Raw genomic sequence first — 9,112 nt, 5'->3', positions numbered from 1 at the left:
TCTCTCTCTCTCTCTCTCTCTCTCTCTCTCTCTCTCTCTCTCTCTCTCTCTCTCTCTCTCTCTCTCTCTCTCTCTCTCTCTCTCTCTACTCTCGACAGCTCTTAAATCATGATAAACATGCCCATTACATAAACCTCAAAAAAATAGCCCATTTGCTTCATTCTGCAGCCACCCCCACACCTAAACATTATTACAGAACATGAAACATCATTGCAATCAAAACTCAATAGCTTAAGAATATGAGAGCTAATACTTGTAGTTGGAAACATGAAGCGATTCATCAGTTCCAACGCCCTTAGAAGCATCTCCAACATATTTTCCAAGTACAGCCGCCTCACTAGAGTTGGCCTTGCATCGGGCAAGCAAAGCAGCTTGTTTTGTAAGAATGTTTTCCTTCTTTACAGCCCAAGTCTTCAAAGGGTTGGCTTGCATTAATGCTCGTCCAAATGAGAAAGAAAGTGTCCGTGGCTTCTTGGTATCCATCTCATTCATGGCATTCAAATTCAAAGTTGCTTCTTCCTCACTTTGACCGCCCGACAAGAACATGACACCAGGAACAGCAGGAGGAACCGTCCTTTGCTTGTACGGCATAGCGAGCCAACCCATTTGCATTCTCAAGTATGGCAAGAGGAGACGGCTCAGTTGGACCAATCTTGAGCACAACTCTCCACTTCGCAAATCGGGCTCTAGCATTGGGCAAGGCCGTCCAATCCCTGAGTGGTTGTCTCACCGTCAGCGCATGCCTGCAAGGTCGACAGTGCCCTTATCTACCTTGATGCCGAGGACTAATCCACCCTCTTTAAGTACCTCCACAAACGGCTCCCTTGCCAGGTCGCAATGTAATTGGCAGCTGCAATAAGCTCAAATGCATATTTACCCTCGAACGCGGCCATGGCAACTAGCAAGGTAGAGATGCAAGGGTCTCTCTCTCTCTCTCTCTCTCTCTCTCTCTCTCTCTCTCTCTCTCTCTCTCTCTCTCTCTCTCTCTCTCTCTCTCTCTCTCTATATATATATATATATATATATATATATATATATATATATATATATAATATATAAATTGAACTCTCTCAAAGAGCGCGCGCCAGAGCGCGCTCTTTGAGAGAGTTCAGTTTTTTTAGAGAGAGAGCCAGGTCGCAATGTAAATTGCAGCCGCAATAAGCTCAGTTGCATATTTACCCTCGAACGCGGCCATGGCAGCTAGCAAGGTAGAGATGCAAGCTCTCTCTCTCTCTCTCTATAAAAAAAACTGAACTCTCTCAAAGAGCGCGCATCGGCACGTGCTCTTTGAGAGAGTTCAGTTTTTTTAGAGAGAGAGAGAAAGAGAGAGAGAGAGAGAGAGAGAGAGGGGACCTTCTCATCCACTTTGAAAAAGAGCAATACTCTACGAGGTACACACACATACACACGCCCCTCGTCCCCCCTCTCTCTCTCGTGAAGTTCATCATTGATCGCAAGGCTGCCGTCGTCTCGAACACCCTCAAAAGCATGCTCAGCTCCGCCGGAGGCTTCAAGGAGACGGGAAGTCAAGCTTATAGAGATAAGCACACCGGTTCTGGAAAAAGTATGCGAGTTTTTCTACTGGTCTTTGCAGTTTTCCAATGGCATTGAGACGGAGTTTGAAATCAAGCCAAAAATGACTCCGGACTTGATCATGGCTGCGAATTTCCTGCACACATAGTGGTGGCTTCTTGGTCCATAGAAGGATGAAGATTGATAGTGTTAAGTTTTTGTTAGAGCTGCCGCTTGACCTGCCTTTCATCCTGTAAATGTCATGCTAGCAAAGGTTTTGCACAGGGTGAATAGAGGGTCTTGTAAATTATAATGTTCAAGGATTTCATATCCAAGTGTCCTTTATGGTCCAAAAAAAAAGAGAGAGACAGAGAGAGAGACAGTGTTAAGAATTAGCGCCATTGGCTTCGCTCCAATTAATTACCAACAGAGTTATATTTCTAAGGGGCCGGTTGTAGAGTAGAAAATCTTGCCGCAGCTGAGCATTGTAGGAGATGGGAGCAGCTGAAGCGCAGGAGCAAGTGGAGGAGAAGTCGTGGGGGATGATGCAGCACCTGCAGAAGCACAAGCCAATGTCGTTGAGGCGGTCCGGGGCGGGAAACAAGAAGAGTGGCCTCTAAGCACCCTTCTAGGCTCGCATGCTGCTCAATTGGGTTGGGGTTGGAAAAAACAACAAACACACACACAAACCCGCAGCCTAAACCTACACAAATTTGGGGCACCACCTAGTTTTGGATGAGCACTAGGACGCGTAGAGAGAGAGAGAGAGAGAGAGAGAGAGAGAGAGAGAGATAGTGCTTGGGCTGCTTTGAAATGTTCAACAGTGATCAAGAAAACACAATTATATATGTAAGAAAAAGAGGGAAGGGGGAGGGGGTGATTGTTGCACTAATACCTTCTTACAAATCTGTCATGACCAATGAAAGTGAGATTAGTATTTGTTCAGCATAACTTGAGTAAATTACACCACAACACATCATAAGAAAATCCACCACAATCACTGTCTTAAAGCCAGGGAAGTCCTCTCCACCCTGTCGCCCTCTTACAGTATGTGGAATTTATGGCTAAATTGATGACAACACCCACAGACAAGCTATCAAGAACTTAACAACAAAAAACACGAAAACACTTACACATCATTGTTGTCCATTACTTCACGCCGGGAGAGAGAAAAGTGGCCAAGCTTAGTCCAAATCCACCCTCCTTCATTCAACAAATGTCGGGCTTACACTAGTAGGAGAAATGATAGATTTCATACTCTCAATTGATGATCACTCTCTCTTACAATGTCATACAGCTCCCTTGCTAATCACCCCTATTACAACACATGCACATGCATAGACAATGAGCTTCCACTCAAGAGCTCCTTCTAGAGAGTTTGAGCTTGGCTTCTCAAGCTATAGCATAGTGCTCTTGCTTATGGCTCTCCCCTTTTTGTGCTAGCTACACCTTCCTTTTATAGCAATTTTGAGGGCTAGGGTTACTCCTCAAACCATGGTTGGGTTAGATTTTCAGCACTTATCTAATTTCTTTTGCTTGGAATTATAAAGAAGTTGGTGGGGATAGATGAAGAAGAGAGAGAGAGGAGAGAAGTGGAGGTGATAGGACTTTTCATACTAAGTTAGTGTTACTAAATTAGTAGAGTTAGTGTTAGATGATGAGTGGAGAGGTGTGTGTGAAAAAGGAAAATGGTAAAGTGGAAGAGGGAGTGTGGCTGCATAGCATGGGCAAACTGGGGTCCACCAATAAAATCATAGCTCACAGCTCGTAGCTCAAAAAATATGAAAAAATTTGAGGTGAAAGTTCAGCCCACGAGCTACAAATTTTGTTTGTATCACCTTTTCAAATTCGGGGAGCATGTGATCTTTAAAAATTTAGCAAAACCGACTGTTTTTTCCACTGCAGAAGGTCCTTGTGAGGTCTTTCTTTGGATGATTCTTTTGAATACCCCCAAGAGTGAGCTCCCCATGGTGCATGTATGCATTCCACATACCCTTAACCTTATTTGGTAGGTCTATAATTGAAGACATTGTTGAGATAATGATATAAGTGAATAGAACAACTAAGAAAATCAAATATTGAGGGTTCTAAAAAAATATGTACATGTCAAATATAAATAATATAGGTGGAAAAAATATAAAGGGGTCAAAAAATTCCTCTCTCATTTTAAGTCTACCATAAAAAGATGAATTTTTTTTCGTGTTCTAATTTATGAGAGTAAAAGAGAATAGATGTAGGAAGGAAAAATCACAATAGTGAAAAAATATACACATAAATAAAACTAGTTTTTTTGGATTTTTGTTGGGATGGAGTTACACCAAAAATAAGAGAAGATTGCATGAAATTATTTTTATATGGAATAAAGAGTATGCAAAATGGTAAGAAAAAATATGGTAATGGTGAGTCAATGTACGTAGCATAAATAACACACCATACGTTGTCGAGAAATTTGCGGTCTTGCCAGGAAAGCACCGGGATTGTGGCTGTGAGAGTTTGTGAGAGAACTCGACAAAAAATATATGAAGGAGTTAAACCATAGATGCCATGAAGACTAGGGTTTGGAAAGAAGTACAATCAAAGAAGCCCACCCATTCTCTCTTGCACTCACACGCACAAAGAAAGAACACAAAAGAAAATGTCAAAATAACACAAAGATGAAAACATCAAGGCTATGGTCATATCGTATCATGGGTAATATGAAAGGGTTAACAGATGAGTTAATAGCATTCAATCTTGGCTGCCCAAATAGGCTACGAATTGTTCTTTGGAATTGTAGTTTTGTGCTTACCATAATATATATATTTTGTCTAGTGATTGGGATTAATTGTGTGTACAAATCCTCTTGGTTCATAGCAAGATAACTACGCTTACATCAAAACAAAAATTATAGTCTATGAGAGGTAGTATGATGGGATCCGGTGATAGAAGTATTTCATTAAGCCTTTCTGGGCCAAAGAGAAACACTATACATTGTTGAAAGTGTATTTTTCGCCTAATCCATACGTTAATTCTAATAGATCGTACAGAGTGAAAGCGATAGAAATGATCATCATGTGGGTTATTCATCTAGGATAGTATGTGAGAAATGTAGATATGAGAGAAGTGAAGAGATGAGAAGTTTCCCTCCCAAGCCCTATTCTTGCCCGTAGGCAATAAGGATACTTCGGGGAGAGATGTACCTGTAGCAAAGAGAACCTAGAGAGGATGAATTACTAAGAATGAGAGAGATAGGCTTGGTTAAGGAGATGAGATTAGATACATATATATATATATATATATATATATATATATATATATATATATATATATATATATATATATATATATATATATATATATATATATATATATATATATATATATATATATATATATATATATATGTATGTTGGATTAGAGATGAAAATGAAAACAACAAGAAATCAAGAAAACATCAATGTAGAACACATCTTACTTGAAACCCTTCGGCACCATTATTGATGGGAGAGAGAAGAAGAGTGGATAATTCCACTTTGATTGATACACCAAGTGCAAGAAATTCTTTGATTAGAGTTGATCTTCCAAAGTTAGCTTGTTGCAAGAATGGCTAGTCTCCCTTTAGGAGAAAGTGTAGGCTTGGGCTTATGTTAATGGCTAAGTACAATTAGGCATTACTACTCACTCCCTCAAGAATTCCTCTCATCAATGGCTTGAATGCTTCAGTTCCTTCCAAGGAAGAAGAGGTCCCCTTTTATAGGTGAAGGGAACCCACAAGGGTTTACACAAGAAGAGAGGAGCCAGTGTGAACAGGAATTGGAAAAGTTGGAAATGAGCTGTCCCTGCATGATGTGGGCAGACTGAGGTCCAGTATTTTGATCATATCAACCGTAGCTCTAAATAAAAAAATAAAAATATGGGCAGAAACTTCAGCTCATTAGCTACGATTTTCATTTTAAAATCATTCTCCAATTCGGATTGGAACCTTGTGTAAAAAATTCATCAAAATAGGGTCCATTTATGGCAACAAAAGTCTTCATGTGGTCTCCTTAGCCTTGACTTTCATTTAATTCCCAAGGACACCTCATGCCATATGAAAGCATGACATTTCTCCTTGACAAAGTTTTGTAACCATGCTTGCAATAATGCATTAAAATAAGTGTATCTTTGAAATCATGCCACCTAGTGTCCCACTAGGATTTGATTCTCTCCTAGTAGCTATTTAAAAAGAAATATAAGAAAAGTATAAAAAATACATAGAATATATATATATTGGAGTTTACCCTAGATATAGGATCTAGCTAGGGTGTGAGATGATAATGAAATAGTAGAAATAAAGAATCAATGCTTTTTGCCCCAAGTTAAAGAGGCGGAGCTATTGACACTTTTTCCATAGTATTTTTTTGATGGTAAAGTAAGAATACATTACCCTTGAGATAAATAATAAGATGAGATAGAAAGCTTATTTTTATACTTACATATGCATATGTACATTATAGGAAATAAATTTATGTATCTGAAAAGTTACAAGATAACTCTTGTAGCATGTGTTCCCACTATGTACATGTCACAGCACGACATCCACCCCCTCTAAACGTGCACATCCTCCGGTATGTGCCATATTATTTCTTTGTAAGATCAGCCCTCTTGTACATCTTCCTTGCTTTCATCTTCACTGGATGATTCTAGAGCTTCATTTTCACTTTGATCTTCACCTGTGTTTTGCTCTTCTTCCTCATCAGCATTTTCTGGATCATTGTCTCCTCTTCTCTTAAACATTTTGATCCTTTTTTCTGCAATGGGAATCTTTACTTCTGTGCCATCTAGTTCAGACAAGCTGTAAGTAGCATTTTCATGCACATGTTTTACAACATATGGTCCAAACCATCTTTTTGAAAACTTACGCATGACTGTGTGTTGGTTATCAAGGCTACTATCATACACTAAAACCCAGTCACCTTTGTCAATTGCTTTGCTCCTGAGCCGATGTCGCTTATCAAAGTAGTCCTTGTTTTTCAATCTTGCATTTTTGAGTCGTTCTTTTGCAGCCTCAATGTCTCCAGGTCTTCTCTCTAGTTGCCTTATGCGCAATGCAAGGAGATCTTCCCTACTAAGCTCCTCTTGCCAAGGTAGTACATTCCATGTGGGAATTGTATCCTCAATCGGCATCACTGGCTTTTGACCATGCATTAGCTCCGCAGGCATGTAGCCAGTTACTGAGCTATGTGTTGTACGATCAGCCCATAAAGCGTATGGTAACAGTTTTGGCCACTCACCAACTCTTCCTTCGCAAGCCTTGGCCAAAGCTTTGATGATAGGAGGGTGCCCTCTTTCACTCTTTCCATTGCCTTCAGGGTTGTAAGCTGTAGTAAGAGAAAGCTTGATTCCTAATCTAGAAAAGAACTCCCTTGCTTCTTCGGCATCCAGTTCACCTCTGTCTGCAGTGATCTTTCCCACACAACCATAACGGCAAATCACCTCATCAAGAAGGAATTTGCACACAGCTTCTGTGGTTTTAGCTCTTAATGCTCTTCCTTCAACCTGATTAGTTAGGTCCTCTCGTGCAAGAACCAAGTACCTCATCTGCCAGAGTCCTAAAGGCATCGTGACTAGATCCACAACCCATTTATAGTGCATGGCTAGTGGATATGTAGGGTGCAATCCATCACGATGTCGAACATTTGAATACATTTGACAAGTTACACATGACTCTACAAACTGAGATACATCTTTATACATACCCTTCCACCAGTATTTTTCTTTCAACTTGGAGAAGGTTGCCCACACACCCCTGTGTCCAGCCCATAAACTCTCATGAAACTCTTGCATGAGCTTTACTTGAGTCTCTTTTTTACATATAACCCTTTGTGGTGTAGCACCCTTTTGTTTAGGATGCTTCCACAAGTAACCATCTCTCAAAAAGTAACCATATGCTTTCCTGCGTATCCTCTTGAATTCATGTTCATACCAATCATCCTGTTTTGTTAGAGTACTCAAGTAGCTTCCAATAAGAAGCCAATCTCCTTCATAAAGATCTTTCAAGAACAATTCAAGTGGATTAGTCATGTTGACATTGTTACCTTTGACATGAGAGATGGAACAGAAATTTGTGCCCACATCATCTCCCTCATCAATCATATGTGACTCATCTTCATACCTTGCCCTTGATAGCATATCTGCCACTGTATTGACTTTACCTGCAATGTGCTTAAACTCGGGATTTAAGGACTTAATGTAGGCAATCCACCGCAACATAGCAATGTTTGGTGTTGAGCAGCTTGTAATCATCCCAAGAAGTGGTAGACAATCTGTTTCTACAACCACACATGCACCAATTAGGTACTCTTTTCCACTTTTCAAGGCTGTAACCATACCCCATAACTCTCTCTTTATCTGTGGATAGTTTCTTTGGCGAGCACTTAGTACCTTTGCTCCAAATCTTACCACATACCTGTGTCCTTCTTTGTCATCTTGCCCTATTGCCCATCCAATACCTGTAGGACTGGTATCTACTGCCACAATCACTGGCCTTTGACACTCATAGTCTACCTTTCTCAAAGTCGTTGCTGACTGGAGTAACTCCTTTAGCTTTTTCATGGATTTTACATGTACTTCTGTCCATTTAAACTTTTGATTCTTTCTAAGCAGCTGAGAAAGAGGATCAGCTACATGCGCATAATGTGGAATCCAAATAACATAGAAGACACATGCTCCCAGAAACCTTCTAACCTTTGTGATGCTAGTGCATGTCTCTTTCATTCTTTGGATGGCATCTACCTTTGATGGACAAGGTTTCCTACCATATGGCCCGCACATGTGCCCCACAATGAGCACTTCTTTGCCACCAAACATAGACTTTTTCCCTTACAATGTAAGATTCACTTCTTCCAACCTAGACAAAATTTTATCACAATCATTTATGTGATTTACCACAAACCTGCGACATCCCTTGAGATCCAAAGCTTCATCTTTGTCACTTTCTTCACATCCTTTGATAGGCAAATCATCAATGAAAGGCATTGTGATTTGAGGAAAAAAGTCACGTAAGACCTTATTCATCCCATTCATCATATGTGCAACCGAGTTGGTTGCTCCCTGTGGCAAGGTACACATCCTTACCAAACCCAAAGGTGTCCTCATGGTTGTCAAGTCTCTGCTTTCGATTGCAAGCTGAAATTGATCATACCCTGAGTAGAGATCCCCCATTGAGTAGATTGCCCTCCCTGCAAACGCCTCTGCAAATTCATCCACAATTGGACCTGTTCCTACATTTCTAATTGTCACCTTGTTCACTGGTTGCATATCTTGGATGAAGCGTAGAGAACCATTCTTCTTTGGAACTGTGAACCACCTCTTTGAGTATGGAGCACAAGAAGGCTCCAAGATTCCCATTTTGATTTTCTCATTTAGTAGCTCTACTAACTTTGGCAAATGAGCCTTTGGAATCGGAATAGGCCGCAGATTCCAAGGCACATGAGGTATTGTGAAAATTACCATAGGAGCTATAATATAAGGATCAACACATCCTATCTCATGTGGCTCAAATGCAAAAGCCTTACCATGCTTTGAAAGCATTTCTTTGAAGCACTTTGTCTCCTCCTGTGTTAGAAACTCCTTGCAACCA

General features: G+C 40.3%; 1 pseudogene; it reads right to left on the bottom strand.

Moving 5' to 3' along the window:
• Window positions 1-246: 246 nt before the first annotated feature.
• On the bottom strand, window positions 247-893 carry LOC147465362 (fructose-bisphosphate aldolase, cytoplasmic isozyme-like; annotated as a pseudogene).
• Window positions 894-9,112: the final 8,219 nt, after the last annotated feature.

The sequence above is a fragment of the Adiantum capillus-veneris genome, chromosome 1 (genome assembly GCF_014529385.1).
Source record: "Adiantum capillus-veneris isolate H3 chromosome 1, ASM1452938v2, whole genome shotgun sequence".
Taxonomy (NCBI): Eukaryota; Viridiplantae; Streptophyta; class Polypodiopsida; order Polypodiales; family Pteridaceae; genus Adiantum; species Adiantum capillus-veneris.
The sequence above is the reverse complement of the archived record's forward strand: the minus strand, read 5'-3'. Positions and strand labels throughout refer to the sequence as shown.